General features: G+C 45.2%; 10 non-coding genes across 10 annotated transcripts; all 10 read left to right on the top strand.

Annotated features, from left to right (window-relative positions):
• The first annotated feature begins 292 nt into the window (after positions 1–292).
• trnan-guu (transfer RNA asparagine (anticodon GUU)) lies at positions 293–366 on the top strand. Its single transcript has one exon. It is a non-coding gene; the product is annotated as a tRNA-Asn (tRNA).
• Positions 367–2,592: 2,226 nt separating this feature from the next.
• Positions 2,593–2,666, top strand: trnan-guu (transfer RNA asparagine (anticodon GUU)). The gene has a single exon. It is a non-coding gene; the product is annotated as a tRNA-Asn (tRNA).
• A 2,231-nt stretch (positions 2,667–4,897) lies between these two features.
• trnan-guu (transfer RNA asparagine (anticodon GUU)) lies at positions 4,898–4,971 on the top strand. Its single transcript has one exon. It is a non-coding gene; the product is annotated as a tRNA-Asn (tRNA).
• Positions 4,972–7,202: 2,231 nt separating this feature from the next.
• trnan-guu (transfer RNA asparagine (anticodon GUU)) lies at positions 7,203–7,276 on the top strand. Its single transcript has one exon. It is a non-coding gene; the product is annotated as a tRNA-Asn (tRNA).
• Positions 7,277–9,507: 2,231 nt separating this feature from the next.
• On the top strand, positions 9,508–9,581 carry trnan-guu (transfer RNA asparagine (anticodon GUU)). Its single transcript has one exon. It is a non-coding gene; the product is annotated as a tRNA-Asn (tRNA).
• A 2,225-nt stretch (positions 9,582–11,806) lies between these two features.
• On the top strand, positions 11,807–11,880 carry trnan-guu (transfer RNA asparagine (anticodon GUU)). Its single transcript has one exon. It is a non-coding gene; the product is annotated as a tRNA-Asn (tRNA).
• A 2,230-nt stretch (positions 11,881–14,110) lies between these two features.
• trnan-guu (transfer RNA asparagine (anticodon GUU)) lies at positions 14,111–14,184 on the top strand. Its single transcript has one exon. It is a non-coding gene; the product is annotated as a tRNA-Asn (tRNA).
• A 2,231-nt stretch (positions 14,185–16,415) lies between these two features.
• trnan-guu (transfer RNA asparagine (anticodon GUU)) lies at positions 16,416–16,489 on the top strand. The gene has a single exon. It is a non-coding gene; the product is annotated as a tRNA-Asn (tRNA).
• Positions 16,490–18,719: 2,230 nt separating this feature from the next.
• Positions 18,720–18,793, top strand: trnan-guu (transfer RNA asparagine (anticodon GUU)). Its single transcript has one exon. It is a non-coding gene; the product is annotated as a tRNA-Asn (tRNA).
• A 2,231-nt stretch (positions 18,794–21,024) lies between these two features.
• Positions 21,025–21,098, top strand: trnan-guu (transfer RNA asparagine (anticodon GUU)). The gene has a single exon. It is a non-coding gene; the product is annotated as a tRNA-Asn (tRNA).
• The last annotated feature ends 1,219 nt before the right edge of the window (positions 21,099–22,317 follow it).

Below are 22,317 nucleotides of genomic sequence, written 5' to 3'. Positions count from 1 at the left end.
GATTCCATTCTTTGTCTCTCAGATTTGCAATTCAATCGCTGAGCAATGAGATGGGACATCATAAAGTCCCCAAATGGATGGCAGCGGTTGCAGGAGATCTTGTGCCCGCTGGCATACATGCCTCTGCAGTGGGAATGATCAGACTGAACCCATGTGTCCAAAATGTCTGCCCCACTATTTATTTTGGAAAAAGAAACATGATGGAAATAATTGTTATTCCGCGAGTCGGAATGTGAAGCTATCAGTGACTGACACCCTCGTTTAAGCTAGCTTGAGGAGCACTTCTGACCAAGTCTCTGTGGCGCAATTGGTTAGCGCGTTCGGCTGTTAACCGAAAGGTTGGTGGTTCGAGACCACCCAGGGACGTGGTTTGCTCCTATTTTTCTTTTTGCTTGTCTCCCTTTTCCAGATAGCATTTGGGACATTGAAACAAAGAACCAATCGCAAAAATTGTATCAGCTGCACTGTGTTACAGTGAGTTCACACAGAAGAAACTGATTGTTTGACAACAAATTGCAAATTGCACGACACAGGAATCAGACAACATTGAACAGTTTTGACAAATGAACAGAGTTTGGTTCAGTTAGAATGAACAACTCAATAGATCCCTCGTCCACCACTGCACTGTATGACTGGGAAAATCAGAATAGCAGCAATATTCCGCCTCTGTAATGTCCATTCATCCGCTGGAATCAGAGCGTGCCAACTGCAGCTTCAATCAGTGGGCTACTGCTCATACCTGGGACACAACATACGACAACCCGGGACAAGCATCCCATGACACTGAGCACAGGCCCGCGATCACGACGGTCTAATACAGCCCACTCACTGAACCTCTGAGCTGCTCATTCGAACCTGAGTGAGTGTAACTCGGCCAGCAATAAATTTGACACTAACATACTATATCTTCTCACCGTAAAATTCTTTCATTTCGGAAAAAGTACACTGCTGGTAATCTGAAAATTATCCCCATGGAATTATTGGTACAGAACGGGTTTAACGTTTTTCTCTGTCAGGATTGCAATTCACTTTCTGGCGACTGGTAAAGATAGTTTCGTCTGAAAATGCTGACACAAAACGAGAAAATGTTAAACACGTGGAATAATTCGTGTGGAAACTGGGTCACAATAGTTTCAAGGAGGTGCGCTTTGGTTCGGAAGCTGTGAATAATGTTATTGATAATTGAGTGGAGAGGTTTGAACCCATGGGCTTCTGGGAGGCATGTTTCTTCACATTCGCTGCAATCAGCCAGTTATGTCACTGCGATGTTTGATGTAATTTGAAATCCTTAATATTTCCGGCTCGCTCACTCGGTAGAACACGAGTCTCTTAATTTAAGGGTCGTGTGTTCGAGCACCACGTTGGGCGCAGGTCCATTTTAATGCTGCTTGTTGAACCCATGCTCGCGATTCCACCGGCTGAGTAGCCGCTCAAACTGTGTCTTCTACCATACAGCTTTGTTCATCTCACAGTTGCTGCTTTGTGAGCGCATAAAGCTCTTCTTTCCGAGTGTGAGGCTAGTTTGTTTGATCCCCCTCATGTACAATGAATTACCGCACATTAAACATGACAAGCTCCTCTCAGGCCCCTGACGAAAAATCTGCTCAAAGTCACGGACCGACAATGGCAACGGCCTGTTCGCGATGGATGGGCGCGTAACAAGATGCAAACCGAAATAAAAAAAAGTTAAACGATGAGTGGAGAATATTTGGCTGTCCTGCTGGACAATAGTCATATCAGGATGAGCTACGAGAAATTATTCTGCAGGAAACCAAGGGGAGATTTGTTTGAAGTGTTTTCAACTATGAGGAACATGGATTTTATGGCTTCAAGGACATCATACCCTGAGCAGTGGGGGTCAATAAACCGGGTTTGGAAATGAGAAAGAATGAAATCTTCGAATTAATACACCGCCTTCCAGCACCACCGCCACCCCAAAGTGCTTTTCAGACATGGAAGTCCATTTGAAATTGTTTCCATGCTTCTTTTAAAATGCGAAATTTGGGGCAATTTAGCGTGACCAATCTTTCTACACTGCATACATTGTTGTGCTCTGGGGTTGAGAACCACGCAGATAGGAAGTGCATTCACTGTCGCAAGAAACGGAACAGCTTCCACAAACTGCACCACTATAATGAGGAGAGAATCTATTCTTGCTATCGTGTTCTATGGACAGGAGTTGGATAGGACACGGCTCCCTGCTCCCTGCAAAACAGTGACATCTACCGGGCAGTGGGACCACAGATTAAAATCTCAAACATGGGACACCAGCTCCGCCAGTGCGAATCTACTTCTCTGTGGATTCCATTCTCTGTCTCTCAGATTTGCAATTCAATGGCTGAGCAATGTGATGGGACATCATTAAGTCCCCAGATGGATGGCAGCGGCTGCAGGAGAGCTTGTGCCCGCTGGCATACATGCTTCTGCAGTGGGAATGATCAGACTGAACCCATGTGTCCAAAATGACTGCCCCACTATTTACTTTGGAAAAAGAAACCTGATGGAAATAATTGTCATTCCGCGAGTCGGAATGTGAAGCTATCAGTGACTGACACCCTCGTTTAAGCTAGCTTGAGGAGCACTCCTGGCCAAGTCTCTGTGGCGCAATTGGTTAGCGCGTTCGGCTGTTAACCGAAAGGTTGGTGGTTCGAGACCACCCAGGGACGTGGTTTGCTCCTATTTTTCTTTTTGCTTGTCTCCCTTTTCCAGAACAGCATTTGGGACATTGCAACTAAGAACCAATCGCAAAAACTGTATCAGCTGCACTGTGTTACAGTGAGTTCACACGGAAGTAACTGATTGTTTGACAACAAATTGCAAATTGCACGACACAGGAATCAGACAACATTGAACAGTTTTGACAAATGAACAGAGTTTGGTTCAGTTAGAATGAACAACTCAATAGATCCCTCGTCCACCACTGCACTGTATGACTGGGAAAATCAGAATAGCAGCAATATTCCGCCTCTGTAATGTCCATTCATCCGCTGGAATCAGAGCGTGCCAACTGCAGCTTCAATCAGTGGGCTACTGCTCATCCCTGGGACACAACATACGACAACCCGGGACAAGCATCCCATGACACTGAGCACAGGCCCGCGATCACGACGGTCTAATACAGCCCACTCACTGAACCTCTGAGCTGCTCATTCGAACCTGAGTGAGTGTAACTCGGCCAGCAATAAATTTGACACTAACATTCTATATCTTCTCACCGTAAAATTCTTTCATTTCGGAAAAAGTACACTGCTGTAAATCTGAAAATTATCCCCATGGAATTATTGGTACAGAACGGGTTTAACGTTTTTCTCTGTCAGGATTGCAATTCACTTTCTGGCGACTGTTAAAGATAGTTTCGTCTGAAAATGCTGACACAAAACGAGAAAATGTTAAACACGTGGAGTAATTCGTGTGGAAACTGGGTCACAATAGTTTCAAGGAGGTGTGCTTAGGTTCGGAAGCTGTGAATAATGTTGTTGATAATTGAGTGGAGAGGTTAGACCCCATGGGCTTCTGCGAGGCATGTTTCTTAACATTCGCTGCAATGAGCCAGTTATGTCACTGCGATGTTTGATGTAATTTGAAATCCTTAATATTTCCGGCTCGCTCACTCGGTAGAACACGAGTCTCTTAATTTCAGGGTCGTGTGTTCGAGCACCACGTTGGGCGCAGGTCCATTTTCATGCTGCTTGTTGAACCCATGCTCGCGATTCCCCCGGCTGAGGCGCCGCTCAAACTGTGTCTTTTACCATACAGCTTTGTTCATCTCACAGTTGCTGCTTTGTGAGCGCATAAAGCTCTTCTTTCCGAGTGTGAGGCTAGTTTGTTTGATCCCCCTCATGTACAATGAATTACCGCACTTTAAACATGACAAGCTCCTCTCAGGCCCCTGAACGAAAAATCTGCTCAGAGTCACGGAACGACAATGGCAATGGCCTGATCGCGATGGATGGGCGCGTAACAAGATGCAAACCGAAATAAAAAAAAGTTAAACGATGAGTGGAGAATATTTGGCTGTCCTACTGGACAATAGTCATATCCGGATGAGCTACGAGAAATTATTCTGCAGGAAACCAAGGGGAGATTTGTTTGAAGTGTTTTCAACTATGAGGAACATGGATTTTATGGCTTCAAGGACATCATACCCTGATCAGTGGGGTCAATAAACCGGGTTTGGAAATGAGAAAGAATGAAATCTTCGAATTAATACACCGCCTTCCAGCACCACCGCCACCCCAAAGTGCTTTTCAGACATGGAAGTCCATTTGAAATTGTTTCCATGCTTCTTTTAAAATGCGAAATTTGGGGCAACTTAGCGTGACCAATCTTTCTACATTGCATACATTGTTGTGCTCTGGGGGTGAGAATCACGCAGATAGGAAATGCATTCACTGTCGCAAGAAACGGAACAGCTTCCACAAACTGCACCACTATAATGAGGAGAGAATCTAATCTTGCTATCGTGTTCGAGGGACAGAAGTTGGATAGGACACGGTTCCCTGCTCCCTGCAAAACAGTGACACCTACAGGGCAGTGGGACCACAGATTAAAATCTCAAACATGGGACACCACCTCCGCCAGTGCCTGCCAATCTACTTCTCTGTGGATTCCATTCTTTGTCTCTCAGATTTGCAATTCAATCGCTGAGCAATGAGATGGGACATCATAAAGTCCCCAAATGGATGGCAGCCGTTGCAGGAGATCTTGTGCCCGCTGGCATACATGCCTCTGCAGTGGGAATGATCAGACTGAACCCATGTGTCCAAAATGTCTGCCCCACTATTTACTTTGGAAAAAGAAACCTGATGGAAATAATTGTCATTCCGCGAGTCGGAATGTGAAGCTATCAGTGACTGACATCCTCGTTTCAGCTAGCTTGAGGAGCGCTCATGTCCAAGTCTCTGTGGCGCAATTGGTTAGCGCGTTCGGCTGTTAACCGAAATGTTGGTGGTTCGAGACCACCCAGGGACGGGGTATGCTCCTATTGTTCTTTCGGCTTGTCTCCCTTTTCCAGAACAGCATTTGGGACATTGCAACTAAGAACCAATCGCAAAAACTGTATCAGCTGCACTGTGTTACAGTGAGTTCACACGGAAGTAACTGATTGTTTGACAACAAATTGCAAATTGCACGACACAGGAATCAGACAACATTGAACAGTTTTGACAAATGAACAGAGTTTGGTTCAGTTAGAATGAACAACTCAATAGATCCCTCGTCCACCACTGCACTGTATGACTGGGAAAATCAGAATAGCAGCAATATTCCGCCTCTGTAATGTCCATTCATCCGCTGGAATCAGAGCGTGCCAACTGCAGCTTCAATCAGTGGGCTACTGCTCATCCCTGGTACACAACATACGACAACCCGGGACAAGCATCCCATGACACTGAGCACAGGCCCGCCATCACGACGGTCTAATACAGCCCACTTACTGAACCTCTGAGCTGCTCATTCGAACCTGAGTGAGTGTAACTCGGCCAGCAATAAATTTGACACTAACATTCTATATCTTCTCACCGTAAAATTCTTTCATTTCGGAAAAAGTACACTGCTGTAAATCTGAAAATTATCCCCATGGAATTATTGGTACAGAACGGGTTTAACGTTTTTCTCTGTCAGGATTGCAATTCACTTTCTGGCGACTGTTAAAGATAGTTTCGTCTGAAAATGCTGACACAAAACGAGAAAATGTTAAACACGTGGAATAATTCGTGTGGAAACTGGGTCACAATAGTTTCAAGGAGGTGTGCTTAGGTTCGGAAGCTGTGAATAATGTTGTTGATAATTGAGTGGAGAGGTTAGACCCCATGGGCTTCTGCGAGGCATGTTTCTTAACATTCGCTGCAATGAGCCAGTTATGTCACTGCGATGTTTGATGTAATTTGAAATCCTTAATATTTCCGGCTCGCTCACTCGGTAGAACACGAGTCTCTTAATTTCAGGGTCGTGTGTTCGAGCACCACGTTGGGCGCAGGTCCATTTTCATGCTGCTTGTTGAACCCATGCTCGCGATTCCCCCGGCTGAGGCGCCGCTCAAACTGTGTCTTTTACCATACAGCTTTGTTCATCTCACAGTTGCTGCTTTGTGAGCGCATAAAGCCCTTCTTTCCGAGTGTGAGGCTAGTTTGTTTGATCCCCCTCATGTACAATGAATTACCGCACTTTAAACATGACAAGCTCCTCTCAGGCCCCTGAACTAAAAATCTGCTCAGAGTCACGGAACGACAATGGCAACGGCCTGATCGCGATGGATGGGCGCGTAACAAGATGCAAACCGAAATAAAAAAAAGTTAAACGATGAGTGGAGAATATTTGGCTGTCCTACTGGACAATAGTCATATCCGGATGAGCTACGAGAAATTATTCTGCAGGAAACCAAGGTGAGATTTGTTTGAAGTGTTTTCAACTATGAGGAACATGGATTTTATGGCTTCAAGGACATCATACCCTGATCAGTGGGGTCAATAAACCGGGTTTGGAAATGAGAAAGAATGAAATCTTCGAATTAATACACCGCCTTCCAGCACCACCGCCACCCCAAAGTGCTTTTCAGACATGGAAGCCCATTTGAAATTGTTTCCATGCTTCTTTTAAAATGCGAAATTTGGGGCTACTTAGCGTGACCAATCTTTCTACATTGCATACATTGTTGTGCTCTGGGGGTGAGAATCACGCAGATAGGAAATGCATTCACTGTCGCAAGAAACGGAACAGCTTCCACAAACTGCACCACTATAATGAGGAGAGAATCTAATCTTGCTATCGTGTTCGAGGGACAGAAGTTGGATAGGACACGGTTCCCTGCTCCCTGCAAAACAGTGACACCTACAGGGCAGTGGGACCACAGATTAAAATCTCAAACATGGGACACCACCTCCGCCAGTGCCTGCCAATCTACTTCTCTGTGGATTCCATTCTTTGTCTCTCAGATTTGCAATTCAATCGCTGAGCAATGAGATGGGACATCATAAAGTCCCCAAATGGATGGCAGCCGTTGCAGGAGATCTTGTGCCCGCTGGCATACATGCCTCTGCAGTGGGAATGATCAGACTGAACCCATGTGTCCAAAATGTCTGCCCCACTATTTACTTTGGAAAAAGAAACCTGATGGAAATAATTGTCATTCCGCGAGTCGGAATGTGAAGCTATCAGTGACTGACATCCTCGTTTCAGCTAGCTTGAGGAGCGCTCATGTCCAAGTCTCTGTGGCGCAATTGGTTAGCGCGTTCGGCTGTTAACCGAAATGTTGGTGGTTCGAGACCACCCAGGGACGGGGTATGCTCCTATTGTTCTTTCGGCTTGTCTCCCTTTTCCAGAACAGCATTTGGGACATTGCAACTAAGAACCAATCGCAAAAACTGTATCAGCTGCACTGTGTTACAGTGAGTTCACACGGAAGTAACTGATTGTTTGACAACAAATTGCAAATTGCACGACACAGGAATCAGACAACATTGAACAGTTTTGACAAATGAACAGAGTTTGGTTCAGTTAGAATGAACAACTCAATAGATCCCTCGTCCACCACTGCACTGTATGACTGGGAAAATCAGAATAGCAGCAATATTCCGCCTCTGTAATGTCCATTCATCCGCTGGAATCAGAGCGTGCCAACTGCAGCTTCAATCAGTGGGCTACTGCTCATCCCTGGTACACAACATACGACAACCCGGGACAAGCATCCCATGACACTGAGCACAGGCCCGCCATCACGACGGTCTAATACAGCCCACTTACTGAACCTCTGAGCTGCTCATTCGAACCTGAGTGAGTGTAACTCGGCCAGCAATAAATTTGACACTAACATTCTATATCTTCTCACCGTAAAATTCTTTCATTTCGGAAAAAGTACACTGCTGTAAATCTGAAAATTATCCCCATGGAATTATTGGTACAGAACGGGTTTAACGTTTTTCTCTGTCAGGATTGCAATTCACTTTCTGGCGACTGTTAAAGATAGTTTCGTCTGAAAATGCTGACACAAAACGAGAAAATGTTAAACACGTGGAATAATTCGTGTGGAAACTGGGTCACAATAGTTTCAAGGAGGTGTGCTTAGGTTCGGAAGCTGTGAATAATGTTGTTGATAATTGAGTGGAGAGGTTAGACCCCATGGGCTTCTGCGAGGCATGTTTCTTAACATTCGCTGCAATGAGCCAGTTATGTCACTGCGATGTTTGATGTAATTTGAAATCCTTAATATTTCCGGCTCGCTCACTCGGTAGAACACGAGTCTCTTAATTTCAGGGTCGTGTGTTCGAGCACCACGTTGGGCGCAGGTCCATTTTCATGCTGCTTGTTGAACCCATGCTCGCGATTCCCCCGGCTGAGGCGCCGCTCAAACTGTGTCTTTTACCATACAGCTTTGTTCATCTCACAGTTGCTGCTTTGTGAGCGCATAAAGCCCTTCTTTCCGAGTGTGAGGCTAGTTTGTTTGATCCCCCTCATGTACAATGAATTACCGCACTTTAAACATGACAAGCTCCTCTCAGGCCCCTGAACTAAAAATCTGCTCAGAGTCACGGAACGACAATGGCAACGGCCTGATCGCGATGGATGGGCGCGTAACAAGATGCAAACCGAAATAAAAAAAAGTTAAACGATGAGTGGAGAATATTTGGCTGTCCTACTGGACAATAGTCATATCCGGATGAGCTACGAGAAATTATTCTGCAGGAAACCAAGGGGAGATTTGTTTGAAGTGTTTTCAACTATGAGGAACATGGATTTTATGGCTTCAAGGACATCATACCCTGATCAGTGGGGTCAATAAACCGGGTTTGGAAATGAGAAAGAATGAAATCTTCGAATTAATACACCGCCTTCCAGCACCACCGCCACCCCAAAGTGCTTTTCAGACATGGAAGCCCATTTGAAATTGTTTCCATGCTTCTTTTAAAATGCGAAATTTGGGGCTACTTAGCGTGACCAATCTTTCTACATTGCATACATTGTTGTGCTCTGGGGGTGAGAATCACGCAGATAGGAAATGCATTCACTGTCGCAAGAAACGGAACAGCTTCCACAAACTGCACCACTATAATGTGGAGAGAATCTAATCTTGCTATCGTGTTCGAGGGACAGAAGTTGGATAGGACACGGTTCCCTGCTCCCTGCAAAACAGTGACACCGACAGGGCAGTGGGACCACAGATTAAAATCTCAAACATGGGACACCACCTCCGCCAGTGCCTGCCAATCTACTTCTCTGTGGATTCCATTCTTTGTCGCTCAGATTTGCAATTCAATCGCTGAGCAATGAGATGGGACATCATAAAGTCCCCAAATGGATGGCAGCGGTTGCAGGAGATCTTGTGCCCGCTGGCATACATGCCTCTGCAGTGGGAATGATCAGACTGAACCCATGTGTCCAAAATGTCTGCCCCACTATTTACTTTGGAAAAAGAAACCTGATGGAAATAATTGTCATTCCGCGAGTCGGAATGTGAAGCTATCAGTGACTGACACCCTCGTTTCAGCTAGCTTGAGGAGCGCTCATGTCTAAGTCTCTGTGGCGCAATTGGTTAGCGCGTTCGGCTGTTAACCGAAAAGTTGGTGGTTCGAGACCACCCAGGGACGTGGTTTGCTCCCATTTTTCTTTTTGCTTGTCTCCCTTTTCCAGAACAGCATTTGGGACATTGCAACTAAGAACCAATCGCAAAAACTGTATCAGCTGCACTGTGTTACAGTGAGTTCATACGGAAGTAACTGATTGTTTGACAACAAATTGCAAATTGCACGACACAGGAATCAGACAACATTGAACAGTTTTGACAAATGAACAGAGTTTGGTTCAGTTAGAATGAACAACTCAATAGATCCCTCGTCCACCACTGCACTGTATGACTGGGAAAATCAGAATAGCAGCAATATTCCGCCTCTGTAATGTCCATTCATCCGCTGGAATCAGAGCGTGCCAACTGCAGCTTCAATCAGTGGGCTACTGCTCATCCCTGGGACACAACATACGACAATCCGGGACAAGCATCCCATTACACTGAGCACAGGCCCACGATCACGACGGTCTAATACAGCCCACTCACTGAACCTCTGAGCTGCTCATTCGAACCTGAGTGAGTGTAACAAGGCCAGCAATAAATTTGACACTAACATTCTATATCTTCTCACCGTAAAATTCTTTCATTTCGGAAAAAGTACACTGCTGTAAATCTGAAAATTATCCCCATGGAATTATTGGTACAGAACGTGTTTAACGTTTTTCTCTGTCAGGATTGCAATTCACTTTCTGGCGACTGTTAAAGATAGTTTCGTCTGAAAATGCTGACACAAAAAGAGAAAATGTTAAACACGTGGAATAATTCGTGTGGAAACTGGGTCACAATAGTTTCAAGGAGGTGCGCTTTGGTTCGGAAGCTGTGAATAATGTTATTGATAATTGAGTGGTGAGGTTTGAACACATGGGCTTCTGGGAGGCATGTTTCTTCACATTCGCTGCAATCAGCCAGTTATGTCACTGCGATGTTTGATGTAATTTGAAATCCTTAATATTTCCGGCTCGCTCACTCGGTAGAACATAAGTCTCTTAATTTTAGGGTCGTGTGTTCGAGCACCACGTTGGGCGCAGGTCCATTTTAATGCTGCTTGTTGAACCCATGCTCGCGATTGCACCGGCTGAGTCGCCGCTCAAACTGTGTCTTTTACCATACATTTGTTCATCTCACAGTTGCTGCTTTGTGAGCGCATAAAGCTCTTCTTTCCGAGTGTGAGGCTAGTTTGTTTGATCCCCCTCATGTACAATGAATTACCGCACATTAAACATGACAAGCTCCTCTCAGGCCCCTGACGGAAAATCTGCTCAAAGTCACGGACCGACAATGGCAACGGCCTGTTCGCGATGGATGGGCGCGTAACAAGATGCAAACCGAAATAAAAAAAAGTTAAACGATGAGTGGAGAATATTTGGCTGTCCTGCTGGACAATAGTCATATCAGGATGAGCTACGAGAAATTATTCTGCAGGAAACCAAGGGGAGATTTGTTTGAAGTGTTATCAACTATGAGGAACATGGATTTTATGGCTTCAAGGACATCATACCCTGTGCAGTGGGGGTCAATAAACCGGGTTTGGAAATGAGAAAGAATGAAATCTTCGAATTAATACACCGCCTTCCAGCACCACCGCCACCCCAAAGTGCTTTTCAGACATGGAAGTCCATTTGAAATTGTTTCCATGCTTCTTTTAAAATGCGAAATTTGGGGCAACTTAGCGTGACCAATCTTTCTACACTGCATACATTGTTGTGCTCTGGGGGTGAGAACCACGCAGATAGGAAGTGCATTCACTGTCGCAAGAAACGGAACAGCTTCCACAAACTGCACCACTATAATGAGGAGAGAATCTATTCTTGCTATCGTGTTCTATGGACAGGAGTTGGATAGGACACGGCTCCCTGCTCCCTGCAAAACAGTGACATCTACCGGGCAGTGGGACCACAGATTAAAATCTCAAACATGGGACACCAGCTCCGCCAGTGCGAATCTACTTCTCTGTGGATTCCATTCTTTGTCTCTCAGATTTGCAATTCAATGGCTGAGTAATGTGATGGGACATCATTAAGTCCCCAGATGGATGGCAGCGGCTGCAGGAGAGCTTGTGCCCGCTGGCATACATGCCTCTGCAGTGGGAATGATCAGACTGAACCCATGTGTCCAAAATGTCTGCCCCACTATTTATTTTGGAAAAAGAAACATGATGGAAATAATTGTTATTCCGCGAGTCGGAATGTGAAGCTGTCAGTGACTGACACCCTCGTTTAAGCTAGCTTGAGGAGCACTCCTGGCAAAGTCTCTGTGGAGCAATTGGTTAGCGCGTTCGGCTGTTAACCGAAAGGTTGGTGGTTCGAGACCACCCAGGGACGTGGTTTGCTCCTATTTTTCTTTTTGCTTGTCTCCCTTTTCCAGAACAGCATTTGGGACATTGAAACAAAGAACCAATCGCAAAAATTGTATCAGCTGCACTGTGTTACAGTGAGTTCACACAGAAGAAACTGATTGTTTGACAACAAATTGCAAATTGCACGACACAGGAATCAGACAACATTGAACAGTTTTGACAAATGAACAGAGTTTGGTTCAGTTAGAATGAACAACTCAATAGATCCCTCGTCCACCACTGCACTGTATGACTGGGAAAATCAGAATAGCAGCAATATTCCGCCTCTGTAATGTCCATTCATCCGCTGGAATCAGAGCGTGCCAACTGCAGCTTCAATCAGTGGGCTACTGCTCATCCCTGGGACACAACATACGACAACCCGGGACAAGCATCCCATGACACTGAGCACAGGCCCGCGATCACGACGGTCTAATACAGCCCACTCACTGAACCTCTGAGCTGCTCATTCGAACCTGAGTGAGTGTAACTCGGCCAGCAATAAATTTGACACTAACATTCTATATCTTCTCACCGTAAAATTCTTTCATTTCGGAAAAAGTACACTGCTGTAAATCTGAAAATTATCCCCATGGAATTATTGGTACAGAACGGGTTTAACTTTTTTCTCTGTCAGGATTGCAATTCACTTTCTGGCGACTGTTAAAGATAGTTTCGTCTGAAAATGCTGACACAAAACGAGAAAATGTTAAACACGTGGAATAATTCGTGTGGAAACTGGGTCACAATAGTTTCAAGGAGGTGTGCTTAGGTTCGGAAGCTGTGAATAATGTTGTTGATAATTAGTGGAGAGGTTAGACCCCATGGGCTTCTGCGAGGCATGTTTCTTAACATTCGCTGCAATGAGCCAGTTATGTCACTGCGATGTTTGATGTAATTTGAAATCCTTAATATTTCCGGCTCGCTCACTCGGTAGAACACGAGTCTCTTAATTTCAGGGTCGTGTGTTCGAGCACCACGTTGGGCGCAGGTCCATTTTCATGCTGCTTGTTGAACCCATGCTCGTGATTCCCCCGGCTGAGGCGCCGCTCAAACTGTGTCTTTTACCATACAGCTTTGTTCATCTCACAGTTGCTGCTTTGTGAGCACATAAAGCTCTTCTTTCCGAGTGTGAGGCTAGTTTGTTTGATCCCCCTCATGTACAATGAATTACCGCACTTTAAACATGACAAGCTCCTCTCAGGCCCCTGAACGAAAAATCTGCTCAGAGTCACGGAACGACAATGGCAACGGCCTGATCGCGATGGATGGGCGCGTAACAAGATGCAAACCGAAATAAAAAAAAGTTAAACGATGAGTGGAGAATATTTGGCTGTCCTACTGGACAATAGTCATATCCGGATGAGCTACGAGAAATTATTCTGCAGGAAACCAAGGGGAGATTTGTTTGAAGTGTTTTCAACTATGAGGAACATGGATTTTATGGCTTCAAGGACATCATACCCTGATCAGTGGGGTCAATAAACCGGGTTTGGAAATGAGAAAGATTGAAATCTTCGAATTAATACACCGCCTTCCAGCACCACCGCCACCCCAAAGTGCTTTTCAGACATGGAAGTCCATTTGAAATTGTTTCCATGCTTCTTTTAAAATGCGAAATTTGGGGCAACTTAGCGTGACCAATCTTTCTACATTGCATACATTGTTGTGCTCTGGGGGTGAGAATCACGCAGATAGGAAATGCATTCACTGTCGCAAGAAACGGAACAGCTTCCACAAACTGCACCACTATAATGAGGAGAGAATCTAATCTTGCTATCGTGTTCGAGGGACAGAAGTTGGATAGGACACGGTTCCCTGCTCCCTGCAAAACAGTGACACCTACAGGGCAGTAGGACCACAGATTAAAATCTCAAACATGGGACACCACCTCCGCCAGTGCCTGCCAATCTACTTCTCTGTGGATTCCATTCTTTGTCTCTCAGATTTGCAATTCAATCGCTGAGCAATGAGATGGGACATCATAAAGTCCCCAAATGGATGGCAGCCGTTGCAGGAGATCTTGTGCCCGCTGGCATACATGCCTCTGCAGTGGGAATGATCAGACTGAACCCATGTGTCCAAAATGTCTGCCCCACTATTTACTTTGGAAAAAGAAACCTGATGGAAATAATTGTCATTCCGCGAGTCGGAATGTGAAGCTATCAGTGACTGACACCATCGTTTAAGCTAGCTTGAGGGGCGCTCATGTCCAAGTCTCTGTGGCGCAATTGGTTATAGCGTTCGGCTGTTAACCGAAAGGTTGGTGGTTCGAGACCACCCAGGGACGTGGTTTGTTCCTATTTTTCTTTTTGCTTGTCTCCCTTTTCCAGAACAGCATTTGGGACATTGCAACTAAGAACCAATCGCAAAAACTGTATCAGCTGCACTGTGTTACAGTGAGTTCACACGGAAGTAACTGATTGTTTGACAACAAATTGCAAATTGCACGACACAGGAATCAGACAACATTGAACAGTTTTGACAAATGAACAGAGTTTGGTTCAGTTAGAATGAACAACTCAATAGATCCCTCGTCCACCACTGCACTGTATGACTGGGAAAATCAGAATAGCAGCAATATTCCGCCTCTGTAATGTCCATTCATCCGCTGGAATCAGAGCGTGCCAACTGCAGCTTCAATCAGTGGGCTACTGCTCATCCCTGGGACACAACATACGACAACCCGGGACAAGCATCCCATGACACTGAGCACAGGCCCGCGATCACGACGGTCTAATACAGCCCACTCACTGAACCTCTGAGCTGCTCATTCGAACCTGAGTGAGTGTAACTCGGCCAGCAATAAATTTGACACTAACATTCTATATCTTCTCACCTTAAAATTCTTTCATTTCGGAAAAAGTACACTGCTGTAAATCTGAAAATTATCCCCATGGAATTATTGGTACAGAACGGGTCTAACGTTTTTCTCTGTCAGGATTGCAATTCACTTTCTGGCGACTGTTAAAGATAGTTTCGTCTGAAAATGCTGACACAAAACGAGAAAATGTTAAACACGTGGAATAATTCGTGTGGAAACTGGGTCACAATAGTTTCAAGGAGGTGTGCTTAGGTTCGGAAGCTGTGAATAATGTTGTTGATAATTGAGTGGAGAGGTTAGACCCCATGGGCTTCTGCGAGGCATGTTTCTTAACATTCGCTGCAATGAGCCAGTTATGTCACTGCGATGTTTGATGTAATTTGAAATCCTTAATATTTCCGGCTCGCTCACTCGGTAGAACACGCGTCTCTTAATTTCAGGGTCGTGTGTTCGAGCACCACGTTGGGCGCAGGTCCATTTTCATGCTGCTTGTTGAACCCATGCTCGCGATTCCCCCGGCTGAGGCGCCGCTCAAACTGTGTCTTTTACCATACAGCTTTGTTCATCTCACAGTTGCTGCTTTGTGAGCGCATAAAGCTCTTCTTTCCAAGTGTGAGGCTAGTTTGTTTGATCCCCCTCATGTACAATGAATTACCGCACTTTAAACATGACAAGCTCCTCTCAGGCCCCTGAACGAAAAATCTGCTCAGAGTCACGGAACGACAATGGCAACGGCCTGATCGCGATGGATGGGCGCGCAACAAGATGCAAACCGAAATAAAAAAAGGTTAAACGATGAGTGGAGAATATTTGGCTGTCCTACTGGACAATAGTCATATCCGGATGAGCTACGAGAAATTATTCTGCAGGAAACCAAGGGGAGATTTGTTTGAAGTGTTTTCAACTATGAGGAACATGGATTTTATGGCTTCAAGGACATCATACCCTGATCAGTGGGGTCAATAAACCGGGTTTGGAAATGAGAAAGAATGAAATCTTCGAATTAATACACCGCCTTCCAGCACCACCGCCACCCCAAAGTGCTTTTCAGACATGGAAGTCCATTTGAAATTGTTTCCATGCTTCTTTTAAAATGCGAAATTTGGGGCAACTTAGCGTGACCAATCTTTCTACATTGCATACATTGTTGTGCTCTGGGGGTGAGAATCACGCAGATAGGAAATGCATTCACTGTCGCAAGAAACGGAACAGCTTCCACAAACTGCACCACTATAATGAGGAGAGAATCTAATCTTGCTATCGTGTTCGAGGGACCGAAGTTGGATAGGACACGGTTCCCTGCTCCCTGCAAAACAGTGACACCTACAGGGCAGTGGGACCACAGATTAAAATCTCAAACATGGGACACCACCTCCGCCAGTGCCTGCCAATCTACTTCTCTGTGGATTCCATTCTTTGTCTCTCAGATTTGCAATTCAATCGCTGAGCAATGAGATGGGACATCATAAAGTCCCCAAATGGATGGCAGCGGTTGCAGGAGATCTTGTGCCCGCTGGCATACATGCCTCTGCAGTGGGAATGATCAGACTGAACCCATGTGTCCAAAATGTCTGCCCCACTATTTACTTTGGAAAAAGAAACCTGATGGAAATAATTGTCATTCCGCGAGTCGGAATGTGAAGCTATCAGTGACTGACACCCTCGTTTCAGCTAGCTTGAGGATCGCTCATGTCTAAGTCTCTGTGGCGCAATTGGTTAGCGCGTTCTGCTGTTAACCGAAAGGTTGGTGGTTCGAGACCATCCAGGGACGTGGTTTGCTCCTATTTTTCTTTTTGCTTGTCTCCCTTTTCCAGAACAGCATTTGGGACATTGCAACTAAGAACCAATCGCAAAAACTGTATCAGCTGCACTGTGTTACAGTGAGTTCACACGGAAGTAACTGATTGTTTGACAACAAATTGCAAATTGCACGACACAGGAATCAGACAACATTGAACAGTTTTGACAAATGAACAGAGTTTGGTTCAGTTAGAATGAACAACTCAATAGATCCCTCGTCCACCACTGCACTGTATGACTGGGAAAATCAGAATAGCAGCAATATTCCGCCTCTGTAATGTCCATTCATCCGCTGGAATCAGAGCGTGCCAACTGCAGCTTCAATCAGTGGGCTACTGCTCATCCCTGGGACACAACATACGACAATCCGGGACAAGCATCCCATTACACTGAGCACAGGCCCACGATCACGACGGTCTAATACAGCCCACTCACTGAACCTCTGAGCTGCTCATTCGAACCTGAGTGAGTGTAACTCGGCCAGCAATAAATTTGACACTAACATTCTATATCTTCTCACCGTAAAATTCTTTCATTTCGGAAAAAGTACACTGCTGTAAATCTGAAAATTATCCCCATGGAATTATTGGTACAGAACGTGTTTAACGTTTTTCTCTGTCAGGATTGCAATTCACTTTCTGGCGACTGTTAAAGATAGTTTCGTCTGAAAATGCTGACACAAAAAGAGAAAATGTTAAACACGTGGAATAATTCGTGTGGAAACTGGGTCACAATAGTTTCAAGGAGGTGCGCTTTGGTTCGGAAGCTGTGAATAGTGTTATTGATAATTGAGTGGAGAGGTTTGAACCCATGGGCTTCTGGGAGGCATGCTTCTTCACATTCGCTGCAATCAGCCAGTTATGTCACTGCGATGTTTGATGTAATTTGAAATCCTTAATATTTCCGGCTCGCTCACTCGGTAGAACATAAGTCCCTTAATTTTAGGGTCGTGTGTTCGAGCACCACGTTGGGCGCAGGTCCATTTTAATGCTGCTTGTTGAACCCATGCTCGCGATTCCACCGGCTGAGTCGCCGCTCAAACTGTGTCTTTTACCATACAGCTTTGTTCATGTCACAGTTGCTGCTTTGTGAGCGCATAAAGCTCTTCTTTCCGAGTGTGAGGCTAGTTTGTTTGATCCCCCTCATGTACAATGAATTACCGCACATTAAACATGACAAGCTCCTCTCAGGCCCCTGACGAAAAATCTGCTCAAAGTCACGGACCGACAATGGCAACGGCCTGTTCGCGATGGATGGGCGCGTAACAAGATGCAAACCGAAATAAAAAAAAGTTAAACGATGAGTGGAGAATATTTGGCTGTCCTGCTGGACAATAGTCATATCAGGATGAGCTACGAGAAATTATTCTGCAGGAAACCAAGGGGAGATTTGTTTGAAGTGTTTTCAACTATGAGGAACATGGATTTTATGGCTTCAAGGACATCATACCCTGAGCAGTGGGGGTCAATAAACCGGGTTTGGAAATGAGAAAGAATGAAATCTTCGAATTAATACACCGCCTTCCAGCACCACCGTCGCCACCCCAAAGTGCTTTTCAGACATGGAAGTCCATTTGAAATTGTTTCCATGCTTCTTTTAAAATGCGAAATTTGGGGCAACTTCGCGTGACCAATCTTTCTACATTGCATACATTGTTGTGCTCTGGGGGTGAGAACCACGCAGATAGGAAGTGCATTCACTGTCGCAAGAAACGGAACAGCTTCCACAAACTGCACCACTATAATGAGGAGAGAATCTATTCTTGCTATCGTGTTCTATGGACAGGAGTTGGATAGGACACGGCTCCCTGCTCCCTGCAAAACAGTGACATCTGCCGGGCAGTGGGACCACAGATTAAAATCTCAAACATGGGACACCAGCTCCGCCAGTGCGAATCTACTTCTCTGTGGATTCCATTCTTTGTCTCTCAGATTTGCAATTCAATGGCTGAGCAATGTGATGGGACATCATTAAGTCCCCAGATGGATGGCAGCGGCTGCAGGAGAGCTTGTGCCCGCTGGCATACATGCCTCTGCAGTGGGAATGATCAGACTGAACCCATGTGTCCAAAATGTCTGCCCCACTATTTATTTTGGAAAAAGAAACATGATGGAAATAATTGTTATTCCGCGAGTCGGAATGTGAAGCTGTCAGTGACTGACACCCTCGTTTAAGCTAGCTTGAGGAGCACTCCTGGCAAAGTCTCTGTGGCGCAATTGGTTAGCGCGTTCGGCTGTTAATCGAAAGGTTGGTGGTTCGAGACCACCCAGGGACGTGGCTTGCTCCTATTTTTCTTTCTGCTTGTCTCCCTTTTCCAGATAGCATTTGGGGCATTGAAACAAAGAACCAATCGCAAAAATTGTATCAGCTGCACTGTGTTACAGTGAGTTCACACAGAAGAAACTGATTGTTTGACAACAAATTGCAAATTGCACGACACAGGAATCAGACAACATTGAACAGTTTTGATAAATGAACAGAGTTTGGTTCAGTTAGAATGAACAACTCAATAGATCCCTCGTCCACCACTGCACTGTATGACTGGGAAAATCAGAATAGCAGCAATATTCCGCCTCTGCAATGTCCATTCATCCGCTGGAATCAGAGCGTGCCAACTGCAGCTTCAATCAGTGGGCTACTGCTCATCCCTGGGACACAACATACGACAACCCGGGTCAAGCATCCCATGACACTGAGCACAGGCCCGCGATCACGACGGTCTAATACAGCCCACTCACTGAATCTCTGAGCTGCTCATTCGAACCTGAGTGAGTGTAACTCGGCCAGCAATAAATTTGACACTAACATTCTATATCTTCTCACCGTAAAATTCTTTCATTTCGGAAAAAGTATACTGCTGTAAATCTGAAAATTATCCCCATGGAATTATTGGTACAGAACGGGTTTAACTTTTTTCTCTGTCAGGATTGCAATTCACTTTCTGGCGACTGTTAAAGATAGTTTCGTCTGAAAATGCTGACACAAAACGAGAAAATGTTAAACACGTGGAATAATTCGTGTGGAAACTGGGTCACAATAGTTTCAAGGAGGTGTGCTTAGGTTCGGAAGCTGTGAATAATGTTGTTGATAATTTAGTGGAGAGGTTAGACCCCATGGGCTTCTGCGAGGCATGTTTCTTAACATTCGCTGCAATGAGCCAGTTATGTCACTGCGATGTTTGATGTAATTTGAAATCCTTAATATTTCCGGCTCGCTCACTCGGTAGAACACGAGTCTCTTAATTTCAGGGTCGTGTGTTCGAGCACCACGTTGGGCGCAGATCCATTTTCATGCTGCTTGTTGAACCCATGCTCGCGATTCCCCCGGCTGAGGCGCCGCTCAAACTGTGTCTTTTACCATACAGCTTTGTTCATCTCACAGTTGCTGCTTTGTGAGCGCATAAAGCTCTTCTTTCCGAGTGTGAGGCTAGTTTTTTTGATCCCCCTCATGTACAATGAATTACCGCACTTTAAACATGACAAGCTCCTCTCAGGCCCCTGAACGAAAAATCTGCTCAGAGTCACGCAACGACAATGGCAACGGCCTGATCGCGATGGATGGGCGCGTAACAAGATGCAAACCGAAATAAAAAAAAGTTAAACGATGAATGGAGAATATTTGGCTGTCCTACTGGACAATAGTCATATCCGGATGAGCTACGAGAAATTATTCTGCAGGAAACCAAGGGGAGATTTGTTTGAAGTGTTTTCAACTATGAGGAACATGGATTTTATGGCTTCAAGGACATCATACCCTGATCAGTGGGGTCAATAAACCGGGTTTGGAAATGAAGAAAGAATGAAATCTTCGAATTAATACACCGCCTTCCAGCACCACCGCCACCCCAAAGTGCTTTTCAGACATGGAAGTCCATTTGAAATTGTTTCCATGCTTCTTTTAAAATGCGAAATTTGGGGCAACTTAGCGTGACCAATCTTTCTACATTGCATACATTGTTGTGCTCTGGGGGTGAGAATCACGCAGATAGGAAATGCATTCACTGTCGCAAGAAACGGAACAGCTTCCACAAACTGCACCACTATAATGAGGAGAGAATCTAATCTTGCTATCGTGTTCGAGGGACCGAAGTTGGATAGGACACGGTTCCCTGCTCCCTGCAAAACAGTGACACCTACAGGGCAGTGGGACCACAGATTAAAATCTCAAACATGGGACACCACCTCCGCCAGTGCCTGCCAATCTACTTCTCTGTGGATTCCATTCTTTGTCTCTCAGATTTGCAATTCAATCGCTGAGCAATGAGATGGGACATCATAAAGTCCCCAAATGGATGGCAGCGGTTGCAGGAGATCTTGTGCCCGCTGGCATACATGCCTCTGCAGTGGGAATGATCAGACTGAACCCATGTGTCCAAAATGTCTGCCCCACTATTTTCTTTGGAAAAAGAAACCTGATGGAAATAATTGTCATTCCGCGAGTCGGAATGTGAAGCTATCAGTGACTGACACCCTCGTTTCAGCTAGCTTGAGGATCGCTCATGTCCAAGTCTCTGTGGCGCAATTGGTTAGCGCGTTCTGCTGTTAGCCGAAAGGTTGGTGGTTCGAGACCATCCAGGGACGTGGTTTGCTCCTATTTTTCTTTTTGCTTGTCTCCCTTTTCCAGAACAGCATTTGGGACATTGCAACTAAGAACCAATCGCAAAAACTGTATCAGCTGCACTGTGTTACAGTGAGTTCACACGGAAGTAACTGATTGTTTGACAACAAATTGCAAATTGCACGACACAGGAATCAGACAACATTGAACAGTTTTGACAAATGAACAGAGTTTGGTTCAGTTAGAATGAACAACTCAATAGATCCCTCGTCCACCACTGCACTGTATGACTGGGAAAATCAGAATAGCAGCAATATTCCGCCTCTGTAATGTCCATTCATCCGCTGGAATCAGAGCGTGCCAACTGCAGCTTCAATCAGTGGGCTACTGCTCATCCCTGGGACACAACATACGACAATCCGGGACAAGCATCCCATTACACTGAGCACAGGCCCACGATCACGACGGTCTAATACAGCCCACTCACTGAACCTCTGAGCTGCTCATTCGAACCTGAGTGAGTGTAACTCGGCCAGCAATAAATTTGACACTAACATTCTATATCTTCTCACCGTAAAATTCTTTCATTTCGGAAAAAGTACACTGCTGTAAATCTGAAAATTATCCCCATGGAATTATTGGTACAGAACGTGTTTAACGTTTTTCTCTGTCAGGATTGCAATTCACTTTCTGGCGACTGTTAAAGATAGTTTCGTCTGAAAATGCTGACACAAAAAGAGAAAATGTTAAACACGTGGAATAATTCGTGTGGAAACTGGGTCACAATAGTTTCAAGGAGGTGCGCTTTGGTTCGGAAGCTGTGAATAGTGTTATTGATAATTGAGTGGAGAGGTTTGAACCCATGGGCTTCTGGGAGGCATGCTTCTTCACATTCGCTGCAATCAGCCAGTTATGTCACTGCGATGTTTGATGTAATTTGAAATCCTTAATATTTCCGGCTCGCTCACTCGGTAGAACATAAGTCTCTTAATTTTAGGGTCGTGTGTTCGAGCACCACGTTGGGCGCAGGTCCATTTTAATGCTGCTTGTTGAACCCATGCTCGCGATTCCACCGGCTGAGTCGCCGCTCAAACTGTGTCTTTTACCATACAGCTTTGTTCATGTCACAGTTGCTGCTTTGTGAGCGCATAAAGCTCTTCTTTCCGAGTGTGAGGCTAGTTTGTTTGATCCCCCTCATGTACAATGAATTACCGCACATTAAACATGACAAGCTCCTCTCAG

The sequence above is a fragment of the Scyliorhinus torazame genome, chromosome 5 (assembly GCF_047496885.1).
Source record: "Scyliorhinus torazame isolate Kashiwa2021f chromosome 5, sScyTor2.1, whole genome shotgun sequence".
NCBI lineage: Eukaryota > Metazoa > Chordata > Chondrichthyes > Carcharhiniformes > Scyliorhinidae > Scyliorhinus > Scyliorhinus torazame.
This window is presented reverse-complemented; position numbering and strand designations above follow the sequence as displayed.